Here is a 27152-nt window from a genome sequence, read left to right as displayed (position 1 = left end):
TTTTAATTGCCAACAGAGAAGCTACAAGAGTTTGCTGTCATGCGTCTTGGGGCAACAAGCGCTTAATACATATGGAAACTTCATTCTGGACACTCTTTGCTTCAGTGGATTCCTGAAAGTTATCTGTTTCTGTCATTGCTCATCTCTCTTCTATTCCATGTGGACAGCTTGGTGTGCACTCTATATATGTTGTGTGCATAGACAGGCAGACGGCCGATAAATACATATAAGCATCCATCTCGGCCTTTATTCTCCTCTCTGAACTCTTTTCTACTTTCAAACTGTGGCCAAGGTTTGAACTATCACCCAAAATGTGAGACAATGGTAGCATTTTACAACCACTTTCATAAAGATGAACTTCATTGGCAATATCCTTTGGAAACTACAACCATAAATTTTATCACTATTAAATGCTTCTAAAGGGAGTTGACGAATAGTTGAATGGAATTGATTTCCCCCTCCCGCTCTTGGCACGGACGCGCAAAGGAAAATTCCCTTTCTTCACCAAGAAAAAAAAAGTGTACTCACATTAGCGCTGCCAATAAATTCATCTTGATGCCGTCGGACTGTAATTTAAGCCTTTTTTAAAACGACTAAAAATACAATGTGCTTGAGGGCAGTTGCGATTATTTTATGAGCACAATAAAGTTGTCAGAGCATATGGATTAGATGGATGTTGATATACGGTTTAGCGTTTTTCATGCGTGTTTACAGCACAAGTGTTATGTCTGCTGTTGAACAAGCAACTGTCAGTTGAAAAAAAAAAAGACGACATAAAAGTGTAAATATTGACAGAAATATTACTAAAAATCCAGATACACATCTGCAAGAATAACTGTGGGAATGAAGTTTGGATACACAGAGTAACCATTTGTTGAAAGCCTGCACAAACTGAAGAGCCTTTCATGCCTTTTCAACAATAACCAGACATGTCAGACGTGTCAGTATTTGGCTTCTCAAATTTGAGAAACGGCACAACTTTTTGGAGTTACACAAATTGTGAAATTCCAGCGTAGTAATCAGATTGATGTGACAATTGTGAATTTTTCAAGTGTATTCAGTCCCAGACGTGACATGTGGGGGGAGGAAGGGTGGGAGGAGTTTAAATTGTGGCCACAATATCGACAAATAGTGTTTACAAAATGCTAATTTGAAGAAACAAAATGAAAATTAGTGATCTGAACATCATTCGCATGACAACTTGGATGTCCGGCTAAGAAAACAGAGCGTAGCATACAGGCAAACATCTCCACGTCTAGCTAGTAACACTGCTTCACTTATTTTATGTTAATTTTGTGAACCAAACAGACATTTTCCATCAGCCAACGCAACTCCAAGTTACGTTACTTAGCTGTATTTACATGTTCACTATCACACAGACTTCACTGGTCCCAAACCAGTCTTTGCATTGCTAGCTAAATTGTGACTAGCTTACTTTATACTTTTTGCCATCCTATTTTTGCCAACGCCATCAACAAGATAATCCTTTATTTATTTTTTCTTTAAAAAACAAACAGCAACAAAACAAGATAATCCTTTAATTCAAATTAATGATCTACGGGGCTGCTCTCAATTGCTGTTTGTGTTTAGTAGCCACTTTGCAGCAACAAGTGACGCTGACTAGGTTGCTAGGTTGACTGTAATGAAACAAAAATATATATACACCGTATATATTTTCATCCTTCCTTCCTTCCTCCCTAAAAATACAAACTGTGTTATAATACACATTTTCAAGTATAAATAATATGATTTGTGAAGTAAAATAAACTTCAGTCATACTATCCTTGTCCATTGTGTAGCTTTAGCCTTTAGCTCTTCATGTTACCATTTCTATAAAAAATGGAGTGCTCGATTTTCCTACCCAGCTGCCAAGTAAACCACAGATTAGTATTTTGTGGCCACAAATTAGCACAGATCAGTCTGTGGACATTTTATCTACAGTGCTTTACCAATATGTGTAATTTAAATCATTATTATTGTCACGTCAATTGTGTGGTTAATTTTCTTGTTAAACTGTGTGCATATCTTATAAGAAAAGACTTGTACACAATTACTAGCCATTCATCATGGAATACAATATTTTAGATTACAATGCTAATAATAGCTAAGGTTTAGAAGTTCATTAGCAATTTAGCTTAATCCTTTGTTGGATTTCATGATGATGGATATCTAGCATTATGTGAATTGGACAGATCCTCAGGCAAAAGATATTTGATCGAAGGGAACTGGAAGAGCAGAAACATCAGGATTATCTGTTCGTTGTCTTGTGTTTATTCCATTTGTATTCCCGTACAGCTGTGCCGCTGACGATCAAACGCAAAAGGATTATAATATAATTATTGCAGCGTCCCAAAAGAGACACATCTTTCCAGAAGGTTTATTTGGAAAGCACAACAGGTTACTGTCGGTCGTAACTCGTAACATAACCGAACAACAAAAACAGGCTAGTTTTTGTCCCACGGCCGGAGCTACAAGCTAGCTTCCCTCACTTCCGTGTTCTCCACCAATCGCAAGCTACTCTCTCACCTCCACAGAGACACGCAAACCTTACTGCATATATTTCAAACTTGTTTGTTATTCTTTCTTTTCTTAAATAGGTCCGACCTAGATGATATGAGCCGTGCAAGTCGGTGTCCAAGATACACCAACTTGCGAACCTGTTTTGCTTGTTTTTTTCAAATAACTTAAATCTCTGAAAAGGTTCCCATCATTTATTGGGAGCGAAAAAACAATCTGGGAATAATCTTAATGTCCTCCGTTGGCCATGTAGTCATCCAGCCACAAGATGATTCTGAGGAGGAGGGGGGAATTTCCCTGCCATCACTGAGGGTGATTTACTGACATGTTTACAGATGTCTTTCAGATGACCCCTTTCACTGTCTTTCACTATTAGTTCCCAAATGAATTAGCAGTGGACAAATGGAAGGATGTCTCTCTGGATCAGGGCTATTTTATTGAGGTTGCGCATCACTGCAAACCTCTTCTATCCTCCCCAAAGCGAGGGAAGGGAGAACAGATGGTCATGGCATGTTTTGGTATTAACAATTGGAACAGCGTTTTTTTAAATGTTTTTTTGAAGTTTCCGTTCTGAAAAAAATGGGTGGCATCTACAAAACTGACTTGTAACAGTAACAACATACACCCAAGAAAAAATGTACTGTATGGCTTCATCTCCATTTTCCTGCTTTGAACTCAAGTTTTTGAGATTCCTCATCCTGAAGCAATTGACTATATGAGTTTATGCTGCACTTTCTTTTATTTTCCATTCGGTTAGCCAGCTGCCAACACTCAAGTGTGTTTGTTTTAATAAAGTTAAAATAAATGAACTGCTCAGATTAAAGCAGATGTGTAAATATTGTGAAACACGTGTTCATCGGCTCACAGCGACCCGCTGATTTCCTTTAACTACCAAATAATGATGCGACTGCTATTGAGGTTTTCACATTTTTGTTTGCTTGGGACTGCAGGGAAACAATGTTGATTTGAAAACTTTGACACCCATTTTGCAGATAACTTTTGCAATTTGCTCCATGAGGCACTCAGCGGTGTTTTGGATACCATCAACACTTGATGACACTCGTATTCATCTTGCCATGACAAGCGCTTAGAGTGCAGCAGATGGTGGATGTTTTATCCCCTTTAACAGACACACCCCGACAGTGATTACTAAGTTACAGCATGGCAGCCACACGGGGCTATGTAGGGAAAGCCCTCGAGATCGTTTAAATTCAAGGCACATCATTTTTGCCTGTCAGGGCGCAAGCATTCATTTTATTTTCAAATCTTTTTTTAATGCCATGTCCTGTGAATGCATCTTCCCCTGGAGCCACAGGGAACACTTGCATTGGGATATTTAAGGTCAAAACGAAGTTCTCTGCTCTAAAAAGATCAAAATCAGGGTTATTCAACACCTAGTGTTCATTTTAACACTTCAAAAGTGTCTATATTGGTCCACACTAAATATACACTAGAAATGTTAATATTATCTAAATACTTGAGTCTGGTATACAGTGAAAAAATACTACTGAGTAAAAATTTTATTATTCAAAAGTATCTACGTTGGTCCACACTAAATACAGTTAAAACAACTTTGAAAATGTTTTTTTTTTTTACACAGAGAGAGTTGAAACAACTTTGACGGTAATTGAAATTCAACACTAATCAATAATGGTCATTGTTTGTATTACACTACATACACGCTAGTGTAGTGGAAAAATAATACACCATCTAGTGTTGTACTTTTTAACACACAAAACGAGTTGCTTTCATTAACACTATAAATATTAATATTAACTAAGTATTTTACACTAGTTGAGAGCCCCAAAAAATACTACAGAGTAAAATGTAACTATTCATATTCACAGTCTATATAGGTCTTTTGAAAGTGTTTTTTTTTTTTACACTGAAATGGAGTTAAAACAACCCTGATGGTACTTGAAGTTCAACACTAGTCAATAATGGCCATTGTTGATTTTACACTACACTAGTGTGCTGTGTAAAAAATTACACCTTCTAGTGTTGTACTTTTTAACACTCAAAACGAGTTGTTTCTTTACTAAAAATGTTAATACTATAACTAAATATTTTTACTCTGGTAGAGAGTTAATTAAAAGAAGATACTAGTGTCAATTTCAACAATACACTTTACACTTCAGGAGTTAAAATCAACTCCCAAAAAATGTGACCCTGACATTTTAACGCTCCAATCAAGTATTATAATATTTGAATTGAAATCATTAAACCATATGGGTATCCTTTGTGACGGCCTTCTCATTGTTTACCTTCCTCCAAAGAAAACCTTACAAGTGCTTAGTCCATTACAGCCAACTGAAGGCTTCCTAATCCACCTCAAGAGAACCCCCTGGTTTTAAATGTTACACATGCACCGCTTAAGGTTGCAAATTGGCCCGAAAACTAAGTCTTAAAAACCAGGCGGCGGCTTATAACCCAGCGAGTGCAAGATGTTTCATCAGGAGGATCTCTGTTTTCAAAAACGAGCGAGTGTTATTTCATCATTATAGCTTCCTGCCTAGCTAAATTTAAACTCCACGCCTGCGCCTTTACATTGTGTGGCTGGATGATTACCCTCTGGAGACAAAAGGCAAGGGGCCTGGACATACTTATCTTTAAGTTTTTCACCTGTCCTAAGATACTGTTTCCGTTTTAAGTCTTGCAGCAGGGATTTACTGGGCTGCTTCCTTCCGGGACCCGGTGGAATACAAAATTTAACTGCAGGGAGGAGAGAAAAGCTGTAGTGTGTGTAAAAAAAAAAAAAAAAAAAAAAACTTATGTGAAAACCATTCTCCCCTTCCTGTAGTTTTTCCCCAAGTAATCCTCTAAGGGCCTGAGAACATTACAAGACAGTTTATATGAATGGGCACTAACAGACCTTTTCACCATTTTGATAGTTCTACGTTTTGCAGGCATATCCTGTGGTCTGTCGGGTGCAGCCTTAGATTCAATTTAGTTGCTCCCAGTGGAGCCCTGTCTTCCGAGTTCAGATAGATTTTTATCTCTATGCACTAACTGCTTCAAAGCAGGGGATATTTTGCTTTCTACTGGGGAAACAGTAAGTACAAGGTAACATTTTGATTTCTGGATCCAAAAGCAAGCTGTCTTTCCAACAGGAACTTCAGACAAATCAGTCAGAGAGATAAATAATACATGCATCGGCCTTAACAGAAATTAATTTGATTTAAAGTGACTGTCTTTGAAAGAGAAAGATGAGCACTTGTATTTTCATTACAGGCTACACGGTAAAGTTTGTACGCTGTCAATTGTCAAGTCGTCGACTGAATTATCTCTCCAGGCTCACGTTGTAATATTTGGCCATGAATTTTGCTATGTGGAAGAAAATTTTCAAAATGAAGTCAATGAAAAGGCCAAGAGAGAAAAGCTTTTTCACAGCAAGTCTGCAAATGTCGTTTATTAGGAATATTCCCAGGAGGGCTTTTGGATAACCATAACAATTGCTTCAGCCAGTTAAGATAAAATATTCACAGTCGCACCATAACCTCAATTTCACAGAAGGATATTAGGTAGCTATAAACTCAGGATGGCGGCGGAAACATAAGTGCAAATCGCCCGGCATCAATCAGTTTTTGATTTACCGGTATATGCTGAAAAGAGGCATACCTTTTTATTTTATTTTTCATTTTTGTTCTGTGATTCAAAATTGATAAAACTCAAAATGTATCTCAACACATTCCTTACTAGAACAAGCAACCAAAAAAAGAGTGCAGCCAAAACCAGGAGACTGAAATACTCATACAGGCAAATCACAAAACAAGAAACAGCTGAGCAGCACAAGCAGGGAGGTAACGAGCTGATTGGCAGTTGGCAACCAAACCGTGTACATGCGCTTTTTTTTTACAATAATGTTAATGAAACTCAAATGCATTGTAATCGTTCCCAGGTGAACTTCATTTGACCTCTAAACTTGTCAATGCACATGTCCGTTTTTTCACGGTTTTAAGTACTTTTTTTTTTTTGCTTTAATATTACTTTGAAACACATGGATGTCAATTTCTATGCTCTTCTGTAAACTCAGTGGCCACTTCCCTTTAAAAAAACATCCTGTTTGAAACCTATCAATGGCGACTTGACGAGATACGTTTGATTAATTGTAAAGGTGTCATCATCTTGGTCTCGTAAAGGCAAAATGTGATAAAGAGGACCATTTCAATAAAAATTCTAAGTGAACCAGGAAATCAATTGTTTTGAATATCAAATTAAGTACACCTAAAGAGAATTTTAGGTTCATCCTAAAATTTTACACAAATGACGAATTTCCCTAAAATTTTGCGAGTAATCAAAGAAGCAATTCTAAGGGCTGTAAGACTCTGTATGAATTTTGTAGCCTTAATCAATTAGAGCGCTAAACTGCTCGGTATGAAATTAAATAATTATATTATAAGTTGATTATTCTTTTAGTGAATATTCACACTGCAACTGAACGTGTGTATAATCATACTAACTAGGCGCTAAGACATGCCCGTTGCGTCATTGTGCTTCTAACTTATAGTTTTCAAGGTGATTGTGAGCTTTGCCATTAATGGCGTTGACGTGTATGAAGGCGAATGAAATATAACTGTAAAAAAAAAAAGAAGTCAAACACAGGTGGAGGTGAGGCACGTAATTGGTAATGCAAGTATACGTACGTAGTTAGCGTTAGCCAGCTAGCAAGGACACGTTTTCACAAAATGTCTGCCTGAGCAATGCAATTCTCCATCTTTTGCCTCAAATTGAGTTTAATATGTATAGTTTATCCCTTTTTTTTTTAACACTCTGTTAATACTATGCCCTACAAACTCTAGAGCACTTGCAACTATAGGCCCGTGTCCAGACTGTGGCCATTTGCAGTAATCATATCTGCCACAGCTGCCGCTTTATCAGAGATCCTGGGATGACCGGATTCCTGGAAGTAAACACGCCACGGGACAGCTTCTGGTGAGTGACATTTCTGTCCCCCGGTTGTGTATAAGAAATCTGCTTGAGTATACAAAAGCCTACTCTCGACAAAACATGTATTTGTCAATGCTGGGTGAATATGTTTCCGATGTTGCTGATCAGAAGTGTCTGGAACAACAAGGATCTACCGAAAACAAACAGATTAGTCCAACAAGCAGTGGCGGTGACCTCTCATGATCACACTACATACCGCCTGCACATCTATGTCAGATCCCTTTTCAGCAATTAGCCTTGAACTAGGAAAGACGATCCGCTCCGGTTTCCCATTGCTGCGTCCCTCGTCATGCCAGAGTACTCTGAATGGTTCCCCCCCCCGCGTCCTAATTAAGACCTTAATGCTACCTCCCTGGAGAACACGGATTCCCCGCTGCTACCCACCACATTCCATCTGTGGCGATCAAAACTGTTATGCTCATTGTCAGCTTTGCACAGGTGCAAAGTGTTTATGTTTGGTCTTCTCTCAGTTTGCAACTGAGAATCAAAGCTTTCATGATTTCTGGTCGTTAGCATCATATTTACCGGTGCTCGTCTTAAATGACGTTTGTGACTAAAACGTGTCTAACCGTAGCAATACAATGAATTTGATTCTTCACGAATGGTATACTACAAACAACATGCCTCTCCTTTGTATTCTGTGGAAGGATGGTTTCTTTATGAAAATGATAGAAGCTAATTACGCTCATACAGAGAATTGATATGTTGCAAAGTGAGTCACCACTCGTTTTATGGAACTTGAAAGTATCCCTCAGTAATCGACTTCATGCTCAGTCTGACATGGAAGACCCACTTTCAACATGGTCCCTTTGTCCTATTGCGTTGTTTTTTTACTTATTCATGTCCACATAAAACACTGCATGACTAGTGGACTTGAGACAAATCACCTCATTTTTGTTCGTCTTTCAACGATTTATGTAGCATGTCTGAATGTGGCAGCTAACAAGTTAGCTTATCTTTTAACATTTTTTTTTTTTTTATCAAACTTCCTGATCACGCAAATACGTGTTCTGTATTTTCGCAGACAGGCACCTGTTTCGTGCCGAGCAAATCCAGTTTGTGAATTTGGTAGACGCGCTATCTTCACACAAGAACGGAGCCACCATTCCGCCGCCGCATCTGGCAATTTGGTAACAAAAAGAAGAATAGATTTTAGACTAGTTAAAAAAAAAAAAAAGTCTAAATGGTGGCATAAGTGGTGTAACGTTAGACTCTTACGTTTAGCTGTTAAGTTAGACTGTGCTTTGTGCTAGACTTAAAAAAGTAGGACCCAACCAATATCAAATTTTAACCCAGTCTTGTATCAAGTGTAAATTTAACATTTTTGATCTGGGCCTAAAATTTAATTCCGAAAAAAACTGTCATTGATTTTGTGTTGGCTAAAAAAATAAAATAAAATACTGTGCTCTTTTTTTGTGTGTGTTATTGCCAGTTGCGAATTGTTGAGCCTCCATTGAGTTGGACTAGTTGGGAATAATGTGCATAAGCTGCCCAAAGCATTTTACAACAACCTGACATTGAAAGAGAGCTGTCATTAGGACGGGCTTTAACATGCCATCCTGCACAAGTTGGCCGCAAGCCCGGCAGGCAAATGGTACCAGCTCACGAGGAGAGTTGCGAGGGCCAAACAGGGGGGGCCGTGGGGGATAATTAGACAGTTTTATCCCGGCTTGTTGATATAAATGTGGCCGGCTGAGCCCCCTCCCGCCCCTTGCACCGTGGTAATGATCATGTCTAACAGGTGGCAGCTAAACAGACGGGGCCATGAAATGGATATCTTGCTTCCTGACTGAGTCTCTTTTTTTTTTTTGTTTTGTTTGACTTTCCGGCCCAATCGGAGTCGTCCTCTCCTCCGTTGTGGTTTGCGTACCGGATCGTCAATGTGAGGGAGTGTTGTCTATTTGTCACCATCTCATCACATTCTAGCTAATCTCAACCTCCCCCCGGGGGGCCGTGGAGAACCAGCACTGCGGAGGATAGCGCAAAACTCAGCAAAACATTCTCAAGTGTGCAGATCGATTGGTTGAAAATGTTTCCTCTGTGCGTGCAAGATGAGTTTTGGGGGGGGGGGATTTCAAGCTTCTTTATTAAGTCATCTCCAACACTGAGTCTGAGCACAACTCCAAACCTCCGGCATCCTGGCCAGATGGGGGCATGCTGTTGAGGCATGCGCATGATGGGACGTTGGAGACCGCTCAACTCCGGCTTCCAGATCCACTGTCATATAATGGATCATTGAGGGCAGAAAGAACCAGAAACATATGTATTGACATTCACTTCCTTCCCAGAAATGTGTCGAACAGATCTTGGCCCGTAGGCATTGCTCAATTATTCTTTCCAAATGCTTTTTAATATGGACAACCTTGTAAAGACAGAAATGTGTCATTATTTCGATTCTAGTCGGTTGAGTGGATTTGTCAGAGGTTTGTTCTGTAAGCGAGGAGAGAAAGCAGTAAATCATCTGAGGGCCTGAGCTTCCTGGCTCGGTTTGTGGTCTATTGTCTCCAGCGGTGTGGGGGCAACTGCAGTCTTAAGAGGTCGACGCTCAATGATGAGGCAGATGGATTTTGTTATGTTCACCTCGCAAGTGGTTTTCAAAGCTAACTCAAACCTTCACTGTTATGTCAAGCCTTAAAGCAGAATGTTGGCCTTTTAGTCAAGGACTAGTCCTTGACAGGTTTACATGCATTACATATATACATGCATTACATCACTGCCTCACGTGACCAAAAATAGTCACATTTATAGTCTCTCTTTAAATGTCAATAAAAAGTGGCAATACGAAACTGTATACTGGTAAATACAGCTGTTGGAGACGTGTCAAAACTCCCGCGTCCCATCGGTTTCTAAAGTAGCCATTTAGTAACTGAAAACTCATAAATGGAATTCTGTGTCCAAGGAAATGTCTCTGACCCAAAGATGACCGAGATGGTTCCCATTTAAGGATGTCAAACTGGCACGTGCCCAAAAGCTCTGACGTCTCTAAACTGCAAAGAATATTGTCATTGTCTGAGGCCGCTGGCAAGACGTTTATTTTTAGGCTGACTTCTTCCCGCACGCAGGTCCACTCAAAACACACTTTAACCTATCACACGTTTTTTTCAAAAACATTAGCACAAATTGTCATTTTAATAATCATGTGATTGTTATCGATGAAGTGAGATTATGAGATAAAACAAATAGCAACACATTTGACTTTCAGGCAATTGCATATGAATCGCTGACTGATAAGTTAGCATACTAGTTTAAAAAAATAAATAAAAAATCCTGTTGTGGCCTCAACCAAAAAATTTTCGGCGCAGTTGAGCTCTTAACAATGGGCTGAATGAAGCCTTGCAAAATCATAAGAATTCCACTGAGGTACATTAATATAAAGAACTAACCCGAAGACAATCAGGGAAAATTATAGAGATGAAGAAAAATGATATGATGTCTTGCATTAACCTGACCGAGACGGAAAATGTAATCATAAGCTCCACACACTAAGACGCCTGTTTTCCATAGATTTCGTGTTGGCCCTTGAAGAAAATTGCAACGCTTATTAGGGGTTGTTTTAAAAAAGGATTTGTGGTTTTATGAATGAACTGCATTAAAATGTTGCGTGGAAGTTGTGTTGAGCTCAGTGATTTTCTAATTTGAATTTAGTGACCTAGTTTTATGTTTTTATTCCTATTTCTGATTTTGTCTCTGCTGTTCATATTTCTTCTTCACTGCACCTATTTTTTTGTTTCCTTTGTCTCCTTCCCCACACCAGCTGTCTGTTGTAGTACCAATATTGACCTGTCGGAGGCAGCCTGGTGCCACAAGGCATGGAACACAGAATAGTAGTAGTAGATGATAAGATAATAAGATGATAGAAGATAAGCTAACAGCTAGGCTAGCTGTTAGCTTGTCTTGTGACCACAATAAAGTAATGTTGTGTTTAATGACTTGGGAGACGCATTAAAGCCCTGCTTGACATGGCAGCACAGAGACTGAAATCTGATTGGACAAAAATTCAAGTGACCAGATTTTCAAAACTGGAAACTGAACCTCCAACCCTTTTTGAATAACACTTAGTGGCGCATTTCATGCTGTGAGTGTCAGCAATCCTATTTATATAATTATTTTTATATTTGTTTTTATTTTTTGAGTCTCTTTTATTTACTATTTATTTATTCATTTATATGTATTTTCTGTTGCATTTATTTCCCCTTAAATTTAGTTTTTAATTTAATGTTTAAATTATATTTTTGTAGATCTGTTTTAATTTTCTTTTTTTTCTTTTTCTTTTTTACATTATTGGTCTTCCATACCAATTGGCTCGCTGACTAGACTAAAAAAGCAAACAAAACCTGGCTGCAGGGACGGGACCTGCATAAAAGCGGAACAAAACAACAGAAAAATCCTCCGGGACTTGGGACACAAGGTTCTAGTCACTTTACATTTAGGCCAGCAGAAAGGCCCTAAGGCTTTACAATATAGTGTTTTTGCACCTGTCCACCATGTTTGCAGAGTGTGTTGCAGTTGAACTCACTCTTTCGGGCCAAGTGACACTTGTGTTGTCTTGAGCTCATGATTGCAACATTTTAATTTCGCTTGAGAGTACATTGCACAAAAGCAGAACTACGGGGACTCACTTACACTTCCTGCGACCCTTACAGGTTTTCATTGTAGCAGCTGTCTGAGTGATGCCGCACCCCGTGTGTTCATTTAAATCCCTGTTGTCCAGGTGACCCACGTGTGCCTGAAATACAAACACCAATTTCCAGTAGTGAGAGCTTCTATTTTATTTAATGTCTATTATTATACTTCATCAGAATCTAAAGGTCAAACTGGAGATGTTGTTTCATCCACTCACAGCGAGAGAATCGCTGCGCCTGCTGCCAAAAAGAGGTTAACAAAGACAGGAAGATTAAATAATACATTCATCACATTGTGAGGGGCGGGGGGCCAAGTTCATGTCAAATCCATAACAAGCAAAGTATCCTCGGCCGGGCTCACTTCCCCGCACGCACGTCACACACTGCTGGAAATCTACGAAGAGGATGTATTGATCTTGCTCGCGCTTCCTTTCTCACAAAGTCACAAACAGAGCCGCCGTATCACAAAACAAGCCCCACTCCCACCTCCCAGCCCCATAAAACGAAATAATAAACTCAACGTTTGCCAAAATAATCTTGAGACCTGTGTGTGTGTGTGTTTACATGCTTGTGTGCTTATGCTCCGATATTGCCTTCCCTTTGAGTCAATAGATTAAAATAGCCTGCGCTTGTGTTAGGAAAGGCCTCTCGTTTTCTCACATGGCTCTTTACTGCCACATAATAAACAATATAACACGACAGGGGTACATAGAACAACCGTGAATAATAGACTAAAAGTCTATTTGTGTATTCTTGTAATCGTGCTTTTACTAAATCTCAGTTTGCTTATAGCCGTAAGTGCTATGCTAGGTAGCTAGCTAGCTAGCTTTATACGATACGATACGATACGATATACTATATACTTATAATCACATGTGGAGGTTATATTAAAAGCCTTGCTTTACAGCTTGTTTAAAGCTAAGACACTGCTGTAACTGTTCCTAGCATAGCACTGAAAGCGCTATGCTAGGTAGCTAGCTATCTTATCTAGCTTTATAAACACCTGTGGAGGTTATATTAAAAGCCTTGCTTTACAGCTTCTTTATAGCCACTGCTAGTGCTATGCTAGATAGGTAGCTAGGTAGCTTTTAATAAGTGTCACTGTGTGTAGCGGTGACAGTGAAGTGACCAGAATGGTTATTCTCATCATCTCATCAAGACTGTTTTGATTGCCAATCACGTTGATGAAATTAAAGCTAATCTGCCACGCTACATAATCTGCCTGAATACACAAAATCAATTTAAGACTTTAGTTTGCATCACTGGTTTTGAAGCAACATGCGAATGGACCACATCTGTGGGACGTTCATCAGACACAATATGTTTGGCTCGAGCTTTGAAATTGTAGAGTTGAGTTATTGGACTTTTGTCTTTTATAGCCAGTCATCAAACTTCACCGTCATGCACCGCCCACATGCAAAATGATGAAACGTCTCAAATATTGGCAAATGACCATCACCCATCTGTCTATTTTGCGGTTTACGTTTTGAATTTGGAAAATGATTGTAGGACAAGTTAATTATTTTTTTGGACTCCTGGAAGCCTGCATGTAAGATCAGATCATTTTAATTATTTAACCCGTGTACCCTAATTGGGACAGAGGTCACCAATGTGGTTTCTCAATGTCATTCTGTCCTTGGTCATCGTCCTCTGGGCCCTCAAAGGGGTTTTCGGGTGGTCTTAAAACAAATTGCAAAGGGACATTGCGTTCTGCTGAGCACCACCTCTGGCGGTTAGCAGGGTCGAAATGGAACAACAACAAATTGAAGCACTTCCAAGTGGGCCTTAAAAACACTGAATACAAAGTTACTGAAGGGGTTAAACACCAAATCAAACCACATAATCACTTTTGAGATTCTCTCTTGTATTCGTTACTATCATTATGTTCCTGCCAGTAGACGTCCATTCAGAACTAAAATATTTAAAGCTCTAACTGTTGATTACCAGCAAAGCCTTGGAGCAGTTGCACTAGTTGCCAGCCTCCAGTGGCTCTTTGCTGAAGTGATAATGGAGTACTGAGTTATGTGCTGCCCTAATGAGCGCAAATAAAAAAAAAGCAGGAGACATTCAGCGGTCATCACTTCTTCCACCACCGAGCTGCATCTGCTGCAGTAGAATCCCTTTGGCTATCCGGTTGCGGGGCCCGCTTGGCTGCGTAGGAGCGCTGTGAGCAGGGAGTATCGCATGCTGTAATATGGAAATTCTTCGGGAACGCGGATGCTGAGGGATTTTTCGATTACTCAATTTGTTTAGTAAATGTTACCGTTTTGCCAAAATTCTACAAGGGGGAAAGAGGCAAAGGTATATGTGCAGGTTAACAATAATGTTTATGATAATTTAGTGTGTTTATATATATATATATATATTAATATAAAATATAGTATTAGAGATGTGTCAAAAATTGATTCACATAAAAATCGAGATTCTCATTTACTGCGAATCTGAATAGATTTTATTTATTTATATATTTATTGATTTATTTATATTACATTAACTATCAAATTTATAGTTGTGGTCCACATTCTGTTTTTGCGGAAAAAAAGCACTTCCTTACAATTCAAAATGTAATAAATGTTTAAAAAAAATGACACTTTAATTTCTCCATTTGTCATTCTGTTTTTGCAAAGCAGACCCAAGTAACTATTCTTCACTATTTTTTGCACATCTATAGGTTGAAGCAGAAATTCCTTGTCAATCTAATTTTTTTTAATCAAAAATCATTTTTGAATCAAAAATAAATTCCGAATTGAATCCCAGGCCCAAAAATCAATAAATAAATTGTGGCCACAATATAGACATAATATGTTTGCACAATGCTAATCTGTTGCCACAAAATACTCAATTGTGACCACAATTTAGGGATTGTATAACATACACAAGAAAAACTCATCAGCGGTCAGGAAATAGGTATAACGTGCACAAAATCCCAATTTGTGGGTTTGTTGCAAGATGGCTGTCATAGGAGAATGTGTGCGTAAACAAAAGTACAAACTGGGCCTCAGTAGCACCAGGTCAGTTTAAAGTCTCCAATTTCATGTGTCCGGTGAACAAACCATTAAGAAAGGACACACAACCCACAAGGCCCTACAGTCATCCCCGCTGATTTGTGGGCCCTGACACTTTAATTCGGTGGAAAACACCCGTCAAAGCCCAGGAGTTAAGTAAGTCCATTAACACCATGAAGAAGTCATGCTTTCCAGTGGCGTGCCAAACCTCTGCCACCCAGTGTGATCGTACGGGGGAGCCCCTGTTAGTCTGGCGGGTGGGTCAACGTTTTCTCAATATTTGACGCTTTATTGTAATAGCGATCATTATTATTCAGCATTGTCACCAGGGATGGCGCTGTAGAGTTAAGCCCCACCAGTATTTTATTTTATATATTTTAAAATATATTTTTAAATTATTTTTTTAGCGCCCATATTTATCGATCAAGCCCTCCTTTAGCCTTCAGGATTAAAAAAAAATAATAATAAAAATAAATAAAATAAAAAACTGCAGCCGTGCCTGATTTTCACTTGTGAAGGCAGCACTTTATACCCTGCACTTGTCACATTGAACATCCCCCCCTTTTTTATTATACTGTATACCCCACTGGGATATAAATAGGGGGACAATACACATATTACGTCAAATAAGCACACAAATCATCAGTGATGATAAATCACTCTCGCTAGTCGCTACCTCCCAAACTGTTTTTGTAATTAATCTCAGATGTGATGATGTAATCTTCCCTCGCACTGACAAAATCTGTCTGCATTTTCAAGAGGATAAACAAGCCAAGATGCATTTTATCAGCTGTCATATTCATTGGATCCATCAATGTCCCTAAAGGATTGTCTTTCTTATTTAAAAGCGGGGAAAAAAGGAATGAAAGAAACATTTCATTGTCCTCCGGTCCATGATGTTGGGCATGATGTCAGTTTAGCATCAAATGAGCAAAGGGCTGCGGAATGGAACGAGATAGATCCAACATTGGAGCACAATGGAAAAAGGTTGAGTTGAAAAGCAGTTAAAACGATACGACAGATTTGATGCACTCACCAATGTGGAACAGAATTGTGAGTTTGGCAAGCGGGCCGCTTGAATCCATCATTCTGTTCTCCTAACAGCAGGACGAAGGACATTAGCGGCCTTCACTTCTGCAGCCAGTCAAGCTGATCTGTTGTTTTAACAGTAAAAAAGAAAAAAGGGCTATTTATTGTTGGAAAATTTGCAGTGCCACCCCATGGACAATCCACACATGACCAGAATTAGGGGCAGATTTAAGAAATTTGGAGCCCTTTGTAAGCATGGCATCCTTTGTAAAGACAACACACAAAGCAGCAGGTCATTTCAAAAAAATTAAAATTAAAATAAATATTGCACTCTCTACTCCACTACTGTACATTATGTTGCTGGTTACATATTTCAAATCAGTTTAATGGGATAAATAAATATTTATCAATACAGGGGAAATATTACTTGCTGGGCAGTTTTGATACAACACTCACAAGTTTTGCGTCGCCAACAGGCGTCGACGTTGCTGTTGTTGCTGCTACTAGCCGCTGACGCAGACGCAGTGAAGAATGTAGTCATTTTTAATAACTTGGAAATAAACTGTTTTCCTCCTCCTTCCTCTTTTCGAACCCCGCTCGGTTAGCTTCTTTTTATGTTGGTTTTAGTTTATTTTCTCCTTTCTTCTGTCGCTCTTCCGCGTAGTTCGCTTTGTTTTACCGCCGACTTTCGAGATACTTTCTGCACATGCGCAGTAAAATGGACTGATCCAATGGCGTGGAAGCTGGGGTGTTGCAAGACACGCACGATACGGGAAGCATTGTGATGGCATTTTAGCGAAAGGATTTTGATCAAAAACATAATTAATGTGCGCAAATAAGTAAAAATTGTATTGACCATTAGTGTGTGTGGAATTTTATGGGGTCCCATAGTAACTTGAGAGCTTAGGCAATTGCCTGGTTTTGCCTAACGGTAAGGGTTAAATCACAACTCTTCCACTATGATGTAGAGGTGGGATTAGTTTAACTATTGTTGTTGCACTACTGATGGCAAAAGCCAAAATAATACATGTGTTCCCTGATTACAACGCTAGGTAGCAGTGTTACTATGCAGATAGAGGTTTTTTTTGTCTACACTCTGGCCTTGTCATTTCTGTGCCGTTATCACAAGGCATTTTATGAATAAAAATATTTTATCGTGCAGTGAATCGTTCCCCCAATCCTAATAATAACGCCACTACATCCTTAGAATATTTAATAATAATAATAATAATAAACAATTAGATACAAACTTATTAAATTTCACAAGGTGACCCTCAGGTCAATGATTTGATTATGTTTCAGGTGAGGATTTACATTCGCCTTTATTAAATGTACTTCACAAGCTCACCAGGAAGAGGGGAGATGGTAAAAAGTGGGAAAGCAAGGATTAAAAAAATGTTTTGTTTTGATTTACAATCAAGGCACCAATGCTAGGCTGTGCACAATTTTGTATTTCTCCCAAAAAACATTGCTGAAGCAGAAGCGCTGTATGGCACTGTATATACATTGCAGTGTTCCCATTGTCCACAAGAGGGCGTAAGTGCCTTTCTTTCTAATGCACAATCAGTCAGATCTCAGTCCAAGAATTGTATTTTAACAATAAATATCCCCCTTTGGCAAGCATGTACTGAATACTGATAAATACCAATTTAACAATATGTGTACAGTATTCTTGTGGTTGTAATTAGTGATGCTGCAGCTGAGAGGTTCTATTATTTTGGTTCTCGTGGTTAACAAACAAGTGAAGCAAAGCTATTGAGAGGTTCAGCATTTTGACAAAAAGTGGGCCTATAGTGAATGACGACAATCATTCTTGATAAGTGATGAAGCCCCAAATTATGCACAAAGTGGCCAGATTAATTTGTATTTGTAGTCAATGAGTAGCCAAAAAAGGTCCAAACGTATGTCATCCGCGTCACAATATTTCACACCCGCTCAATTTAAGGACATGTGACTGCTGGCTGAACCGCGAGTTCCGAAGATGAACGCTCATTTGGTGAAGATGTACACTCGGAAGGGTGAATCCAAAGTCACACAGAGGAGTAAAAAGTTCAGCGCAGCAATCAAGGCAGGCATACGGCTGTCTTGTCCTCCCACCTAAGCAAGCCCCCGCGGAGAAACGGTGTTTGTCAAAGTAATAAAGCTGTCCCATAACCCCCATAACCTCTGTAATATTCATGATCCAACCTCCCCGGGCCTGAGCCCAAAGTTTTGTGCCTCACAAGGCAGCTTGATAAGTGTTGTGGAGCGGCGTCTGTTCCCAGGCTCAACCATAACAAACGCGTCGTCTTACCTGCGTTACGGAGGGCCGAGCTTGTCCAGACTCCAGACGAGGCGCTCCTCATTGGTTCAGCTGTCGCTCATGTCGAGCTCGCCTGCTCTGTTTATTGATGGCACCGGCTGGACGGAGCCCATAATAGGCAATGGCTCATCTCAACATTACGAGCTGTTTACAGAGGAGTTGAAAAATGACACTTTTATTGCACATTGCAGCGTCCCTCTGTCTTGCTGTGCCCCCTGGCCTGTCATACCTTTTCCCGTCATAGCAATCATAGCAATTGAGCTCTGCCGGGACAAGATGATGCGTCAAAGGGAGAAAATGGCACGGACGATGATGTGCGGCTTAGCTTGTTTAGCACACATATCAAATTGGAGTGGAAGAGATGGCTGATTTGCACTTTGTGTGTATTGGAGGCCTTCAAGAGTGCCGAGACAATTTATGCCTCACTTTTGCCACAATAACAAGGAAGGCCTGGCTTGAGACAACTAATGTGTTCAGTTATGTTAAAGATTCTAACTCCTGACACATTTCCATTAGCAAAGACAGGTACTTTTTTTCAGTATCTCGTTACGTTAACGTTAGCATACCCTGTTGTTGATTGAAGGCTACAAATGACAAATTTAAATACACTTGTTAGCGTTAGCACTTGTTGTTGATTGAAGGCTACAAATGACAAATTTAAATACACTTGTTAGCGTTAGCATTTGTTGTTGATTGAAGGCTACAAATGACAAATTTAAATACACTTGTTAGCGTTAGCATTTGTTGTTGATTGAAGGCTACAAATGACAAAATTAAATACACTTGTTAGCGTTAGCATACCCTGTTGTTGATTGAAGGCTACAAATGACTAATTTAAATACACTTGTTAGCGTTAGCATACCCTGTTGTTGATTGAAGGCTACAAATGACAAATTTAATTGACACATAAAAGTGAACTTTTTACACTTTAAAATCTGTTATTTACTTGTACTTTTTAGTGTTAATTTCTCACATTGTCAGTATTATTTTTCAACAGTTAATAGTGTTATTTGCTTTTTTTCCCCTCACAGTTTTGGTGTTCTTTAAAGCAATTACCGGTAGTCTAAATTATTGACACATTTTAATTAAATTATTATAATTGAGTTTGTCTGCCAATAATATTTTTGAAAGCAGCGCTATAGTTTTCTGAAAAATCACCCAATTTAAAACTTTTAAATTTTCAGATAGGCCTACTTTTCTTGCATCAATAAATAACCAGTCTGTCTGCTTCGATAGTCTGCAGACAACCCTTGTTAACCTCCACTTTTACTGTCCGTTGGATCAATGTGAATTACAGAATTTTTGTGATGATACATTCCAGCAAAAACTATCATGAGGCGAGGTGAATGTGAGCATTTGTAAAGCGCTTTGAGTACAATAGGGTGTAGATAAAAGTGCTATATACGTACAATCCATTTACTTTATACTAGTCCATCTGGCCAGCTTCATCCTGGGCAAAAATACAGTCGAGTACATCACTATATCGTCCACAAGAGTGCAGCAGCTTCCAATATTTTTTACATGCCTGTGATGAAGCCTGCAGGAAGCTTCAACTGCACTATTGAGCTGCACTGTTGTGCCTTCACACCCAGTTTGAGTTATTTATTTAAAACAAAAAAAAAAGCCCTGACTCAGCTCCACTCATGTCTCATTTCTGGTAATAATTAAAATTCATGGCATCAAAAACAAAGGAAAGGATCATAAGTCACTCTCTGAGAAAGCCCGCATGTTTAAATTGGTCTCACTGAATGTCATTCAGTCCTATTCTGTTCTGTAATCTATTCTTTATAAGGCCTTCATCTGTCACTTTCTTTTACTCGAAATGTGGCACACACATTGAGGTTAAAGCACTATGAAATATACATTGATGTAACATTTTATTGCAGTGGAGTGGATTGTGCGTTTGTGTGCTGAAGGAATTCAACTGAATTAACCGGGATGTGACTAATTCCCAATTTAAATGAATCTTTGTCTCATCAGACCACACAACATTTTGAGGCTACAATTGACTCATTCACTGCTATTGACGGCTATAGACGTCAAAAATTCATTTAAACTATTTCTATTAGTTTAACATTTTTTTCCACTTTTGTTAACAAGAGTAAGAAAAAAAATATTCTACATTTAGACCAGATATAAAATTTGTGATTAATCATGAGTTAACTATTGAAGTCATGCCATTAATTACAATTAAAAAATGTAAATGCCAGATGCCATAATTTTAATAATATTTTCTTTTTGGGGAAAAATGCTAATTTTAAAAACGAAAAGAAAAGATTATTAAAAATTTGGTTTTTGAAAAAAGATTATTTAAAAAAAGAAAAGATTATTAGAAAGGAGGTCATCAGGCGATTACAATTTTTAATTGTAATTAAACACATTCATTCAATAGTTAACTTACGATTAATCTTAAATTTTATACCTAAATTTTTTTCTAGGTTTTCATACTCTTGTTAAAAGTGGGAAAAAAATTTAACTAACATAAATAGTTCAAATGCATTTTTGACGTCTAAAGCCATCAATGGCAGTGAGTGAGTTAATGAAGTCACAATCAATGATCTAATGACTAACAATCTTATGTTGGGAAAAAGTTCAGCATTTCACGTCAGAATGCATAGTGGCAACTGATGAGTGGCTGAAAACTAACAATAGCGATTTCGTTTTTCTTCGCGAGAACCGTTAACATTTCGTTGAAAGTGCAATAAATTCCCTGGTCTAGATCACAACCACTATTGTTTGTCTTTAAACTGCAATCCATAAAACAGTGAGTGGACTCTCATGTTGTATATATTGGTGCTGGAGTAAAACCATTGACCCACTTTTTGGTCCCGACCCACCAGTTGAGCATGGCAGCTTTAGTCGACTTTATGACTCAATTGTCCCTCATTCAAGTTTGTCAAGGTGATACAAGCAGGGCAGCCCAAGATGGCAAGAGTGAGACATAACCAGATAGAGAGAGAGAGAGACAGGCGGTCTTGGCCTATTTCACTCTGTGTAAAAAGATTACAAATGGCATGACACCATGGTAATGTCTGTATAAATATGCAGATATGACATCTACGACGGTGCTGAGGGCTGAAAAGGGGCTCCACATAAGATCAAATCCGCAACTGCTGAGCAGAGCGAAGACTCGCCGTTGCACATTTGTGGTGCATGGAGGGGTTTGTTTTGATATGAGTCACTACCGCGCGACTCACAGAACACAGCTCAGTGTGGTGACGCCCGACCATATGTCACGTAGACTTGCTGAGCTGCCGTGTTTGGGATACGGTGGCGCGAGGTGAAGCTCCTCTTGCTTTTTTTTTTTTCATCAAAATTGCACTACCTCTAATTTGCCTGGTGAATCATGAGGTGATCGATTTCACCGAGTGTCGAGATCTAAACATGGCTGCTCTCCAGCGTACGTGCCGTCAGGGTAACTTTTAATTATGTCGTCAATCAATTTAAACATGACTGATGGTTGGGTGTCGTTTTCAAATATAACCAGCGCTTGACATCCGGGATCATCACGTGCGGTATTTTTAGTGTATTGACCTTTAGTTAGGCTCTTTTTGGGCAGTGGGGCATAGTAAGACTGGCAAAAAAAATATACATGCTATCAAGACTGGAGCAGGCCTCCGCCAAGGCAAGGGCAAGTTTTCGAATAATGATACAGCACAATGTTGTCTTCTTCTGCTCCAGATACATTATTTTAACTGCTGGCCTCATTTTGCTTTAACGCCTCAACTCACACAACCAGTGTTGATTCAGGCTCAAACCTGAGGGGAATCACCAGGGGTACTCGTGTTGTATCATTTTACCAAACAACATACGAGCTGTTTTATTCGTCTTAAGACATTTGTTGCAGTTTTTACAAATTATTATTTACTAATTTCTGTATAGTTCAATGCTTCTCAAATGGGGGGGCATGGTGAGATGCCAGGGGGGTGCGTGGAACCTCAGGGAACTTTTTTTTTTTTTTGGGCATACTAGAATAAAGTGTAATTGCACAATTGCACATCCACTACAGTAGGTGGCAGTGGTGCTCTCATTGTAAGAGAATGTGGAAGTATTGAACAATTTTAGAGACAAATTTGATACTATTTATAGTCACGATGGAGAGTTGGGGGGCACGAAATATCACCTTCTACCTGGGGGGGGGGGGGGTTAACAAAAAAAAATTGAGATTGGTAGGCCTATAGTAGCACACAGCACACAAACCTTTTTTTTTTTTTTTTTAATTTTTTAAATATATTTTTTTGAGTTTTTATTGAAGTTTATGGAAACTAAAAAAAAAACTTTAAGAAAAAACAAACCTTTTTTCATCAAAAATAAAACTGCATTTTTTTTAATTGAAAATTTTTGAGCTTTTATAATATAAATATATAGATATACATTATATTAATTATAAATATTGAAAACATTGAAACATCGTACATTTGTAGAACTAAAAGAGACTAAAATTAAGAATTGATAACATTATAGAATTTAGAATTTTGATTAATCATGATTAAAAAAATATATATATATATGTTTTTTAAAAAGAAAAGATTATTAAAAATTAGGGGCATCAGGCGATTACAATTTGTAATCGTAATTACTTCCCTAGTAAACTCACAATTATTCACAAATTTTATATCTGTTCTAAATGTTAAAAAAATAAGTTTTTTTAGGTTTTCATACTCTTGTTAACAAAAAAGGAAAAAACTAATACAAAAAGTTCAAATGAATTTTTGATGTCTATAGCTGTCCATGGCAGTGAATGAGTTAATAGGGTGATTAATCTGTGTTAATACATGATTAATGCGATCATTTTTTGTGATTAATTAATTAGTTAACTCTTTAACTTTGACGGCACTAAAGAAAACTACTGGTATTAAAAATGAACAAACCTGCTCTAAAAACAATTAAAACTAACTGAATAAAAAAATAATAATCTGTAACTGTACCAAAAACCACTATATATTCCTTTATAGTTGTAGTTGGACAAATATAGCTCCTGTGAGTATTGACAGATTTTGACCTTTTAGCATGCAATGCATATATAGACATGCATACACATGCAGACCACATGCAATAACTCATACGGCCTCACGGCAAGTCAGTGTGTCACAGTGCATAGACGATGAGCTAGTGTGCAAAGTTGAGCCTATATTAGTGCCGCTGACTTCCCCAGACGTGGAGGTTTCATATGTAACGTCATGTAACTCAATAGGGCCATTAATGACCTCGGTTTCCTTGGTGACCTCACAAACAACAGCTGCACAGTTATCGGTCATCTGGCGACACTCCCCGGCCAAAAGATTTAGAGCGGGGATGGTAATTCCTTTATTTTTGCAGGTGACTGGAAATATTTCTGATGACGTCAAATTAAGTTAGAGATCAAGTCAAAGGGTCATCTTTGTCTCATCAGACCACAAAACATTTTGAGGCTTGCCTCGCTACTCTATTGGCAAATTCCACCCTGGATTTCCTGTTGGTCTTGCTAATTAATGGTTTGCAACTTCTGGTTTGGCATGCATATTTTTGTTCATAAAGCATTCTGCAAACAATAGATTATGATACGAGAAGTTTCCTGTTGATGTGACTGTTAACGGTTGTTTTTGACCTTCTTTCCTGATGTCAAATGCTGTTGCTTTCCTTGGTCTACATTCTTGAAGACTAATTAAGGACATTCAAAATGGCGGCCTATGGGCAATCGCTCCGATTGATTTTCTCACAGCTTGCCTATTTTTTGTTACACCTCTAACTGTAAACGTAATCTGCACAGACGAAACCCAAATCTGAAACGGATCTATCGAATATCTATTTGTTATTTTGAAAACATTTTGTTGCCGCATTAAGCTGCAGTCGTCGTGCCGCGCAACGATACTTTTTCCATGGTAACTGGAACCTCATTCAAGACTGTCCTTGAACGCATCGGATGATGTCTCGCTTCTTTCAGAGTCGATTTGAGTCACTGCTGGTCTTCATCCACGCACGTGCCCGCTCCGTTCTTTATTTAGATGCATGCGCACATAGAAAATGAAAACAAACAAACAAAAAGCACAACAGACGGGCTTTCACGGTCCTCGCCTAAAATGCAATATGTCTTTTGTTTTTTTATATATATATATATTTTATTACTTATTTATCTTATTTTATTTTTTAATAAAAACATATGGGGGGGGTCTTGTTATTGTATTATGGATGTTTTAATTGTTTGAGTTGCATTTTAATGTATGAAAGGTGCTAAATAAATAAAGTTTAACGGATGGACGGTAGGTGGGTGGGTAGATGGATGGATGGATGGATGGATGGATGGATGGATAGATAGATACCTAACAACATCTGCTAGAGTAATAGATAGATAGATAGATAGATAGATAGATAGATAGCTTGCTAGCTAGCTAGCTCACTATCTATCTAGCAGATAGATAGATAGATAGATAGATAAATAGATAGATAGCTCTTTAGCTAGCAGACAGACGGATAGATAGATGGATGGATGGATGGATGGATAGATAGATAGCTACCTAACAACATCTGCTAGATAGATAGATAGATAGATAGATAGATAGATAGATAGATAGATAGATAGATAGATAGATAGCTCACTATCTAGCAAACAGATAGATAGATAGATAGCTCTTTAGCTAGCAGACAGACAGATGGACAGACAGACGAATAGATAGATGGATGGATAGATGATAGATGGATAGATAGATAGATAGCTACCTAACAACATCTGCTAGATAGATAGATAGATAGATAGATAGATAGATAGATAGATAGATAGATAGATAGATAGATAGATAGATAGCTCACTATCTAGCAAACAGATAGATAGATAGCTCTTTAGCTAGCAGACAGACAGATGGACAGACAGACGAATAGATAGATGGATGGATGGATGGATAGATGATAGATGGATAGATGGATAGATAGATAGCAACTTAACATCTGCTAGATAGATAGATAGATAGATAGATAGATAGATAGCTCACTATCTAGCAAACAGATAGATAGATAGATAGATAGCTCTTTAGCTAGCAGACAGACAGATGGACAGACAGACGGATAGATAGATAGATGGATGGATGGATGGATAGATGGATAGATAGATAAGCTCCTCCATAAAGTTCCACAAAAATCAGCTAAATGACCTCTTGGTGACCATCAAAAGTCAATCACTATACATAGGACACTACAGTCGACAGTAAATCTCTTCGGGAGTGATTCCGAACAAAGCCATTGTGTAAAAGTGCAAAGTGAGGCTCCAACGGCATTTAGTGTGCGATGTCGTGCGAGTGCGTCTTCCTGTGACAAAGCGGCCGGCTTTGATGATAACCAGCCCGGCCGTCCTCGGGCTCACGCGGCTCCTCTGTTTCATTTCACCGGCTCCTCTGTTGTTATGAGGTCATGCGCACGCTCGTGTGTCCTCGTATGTGCACGCACACACCTCTGTGTGTGTTTCGGAAAAGGTAGGCCCTCCTCCTCCGAGCCTGTTTTGCCTAATACGTCCATGTGGGGCTCGCTGGAAAGATCCGTTCTATTCTGGTGCTGCCAGCCTGCCCTGTGCTGATAGGGAAGGATTAATGAGGCGGGGAGGGGGTGGTGGGGGGTGTGGAGATGGGTTCTCATCAACTCGTAATTAGAAACAACGCTAACCACTATTTTGGTGCTTGTTCCTATGCTGGCATCTTGACCCCTGTGACCCTTCCCCACTGCCTGAATAAATATAGGCAGCTACGTGACACATGTTCCAAAAAGAGGGGAGCGCGGATAATTCTCAAGTCTTGCTCACATTTCACGAGGATGGTATCGCTTTCTCTTAAAATACGTGCCGTCACATTTGTTTTGTTGTTATTGAGGCTTACGAGGCGGCTTGGAAGCGGCACACATCAGCAATTGGACAAAGAGAGAAATAAATAAAGATTTCTGTCACTAAAGCGGGAAAAAAAAGATAATGTTCTTGCTAAATAACTAAACCACTCATTGGCAAAAAAATATATACAATTCCACTGAGGTTGAATTCAACAACATTCATGACGACAAAAAATAGGTTACATGAGAAATAATCAAAATTATTTTTAGGGGCATCAGGCGATTCAAATTTTTAATTGTAATCAATCACACGACTTCACTAGTTAACTCACGATTAATCACACATTTTATATCTGTTCTAAATATACAATATTTTTTCTCTAGGTTTTCATACTCTTGTTAAAAAAGTGGGAAAAGATGTGAATCTAATGGAAATAGTTCAAATGAATTTTTGACGTCTATAGCCGTCAATGGAAATAGTTCAAATGATTTTTTGACGTCTATAGCCGTCAATGGCAGTGAATGAGTTGATTTCCTAAAATTGTTATGGTCTTTCTTTAAAATTATCTGTGATCATTTTTTTCTGAATTACTAGTGGTATCGGTACCTGCAACGGGGACTAGAAATTAGAAGAATAGAAAATTGCCATTAATATTATGCAATTTGAAGGAAAATGCTATATTGGGATGTATAGATCTCACTTAAAAATTGTTTTTGGGGGGGAAATTCCATGTTTCAAAAGTAACAATGGTATCAGTACTTGATATCGGTATCAGTAACTTCTGGAACAAGAGTGGTATCGAACATCCCTAGAATATATATACTGCAAGATAAATGATTCATAGACCAACATATGGAACAACTTTTTTTTTCATTATTCCCTATATATACAAATACAAACAAATAAAATAGGAAAATAGGAACCCAAAAAACAATACACCAAAC

The 27152-nt window shown here is 38.5% G+C and overlaps 1 long non-coding RNA gene across 1 annotated transcript in view; it reads right to left on the bottom strand.

Moving 5' to 3' along the window:
- LOC144039687 (uncharacterized) overlaps nt 1-16837 on the bottom strand; it is a 50152-nt gene extending 33315 nt beyond the window's left edge. Inside the window, exons 1-3 of the long non-coding RNA XR_013289513.1 lie at nt 16577-16837; nt 16128-16245; nt 12088-12190 (exon numbers count right to left, since the gene is read on the bottom strand). This is a non-coding gene — a long non-coding RNA (uncharacterized LOC144039687). The remainder of the gene's footprint in view (nt 1-12087; nt 12191-16127; nt 16246-16576) is intronic.
- Nucleotides 16838-27152: the final 10315 nt, after the last annotated feature.

The sequence above is a fragment of the Vanacampus margaritifer genome, chromosome 19 (genome assembly GCF_051991255.1).
Source record: "Vanacampus margaritifer isolate UIUO_Vmar chromosome 19, RoL_Vmar_1.0, whole genome shotgun sequence".
Lineage (NCBI taxonomy): Eukaryota > Metazoa > Chordata > Actinopteri > Syngnathiformes > Syngnathidae > Vanacampus > Vanacampus margaritifer.
The sequence above is the reverse complement of the archived record's forward strand: the minus strand, read 5'-3'. Positions and strand labels throughout refer to the sequence as shown.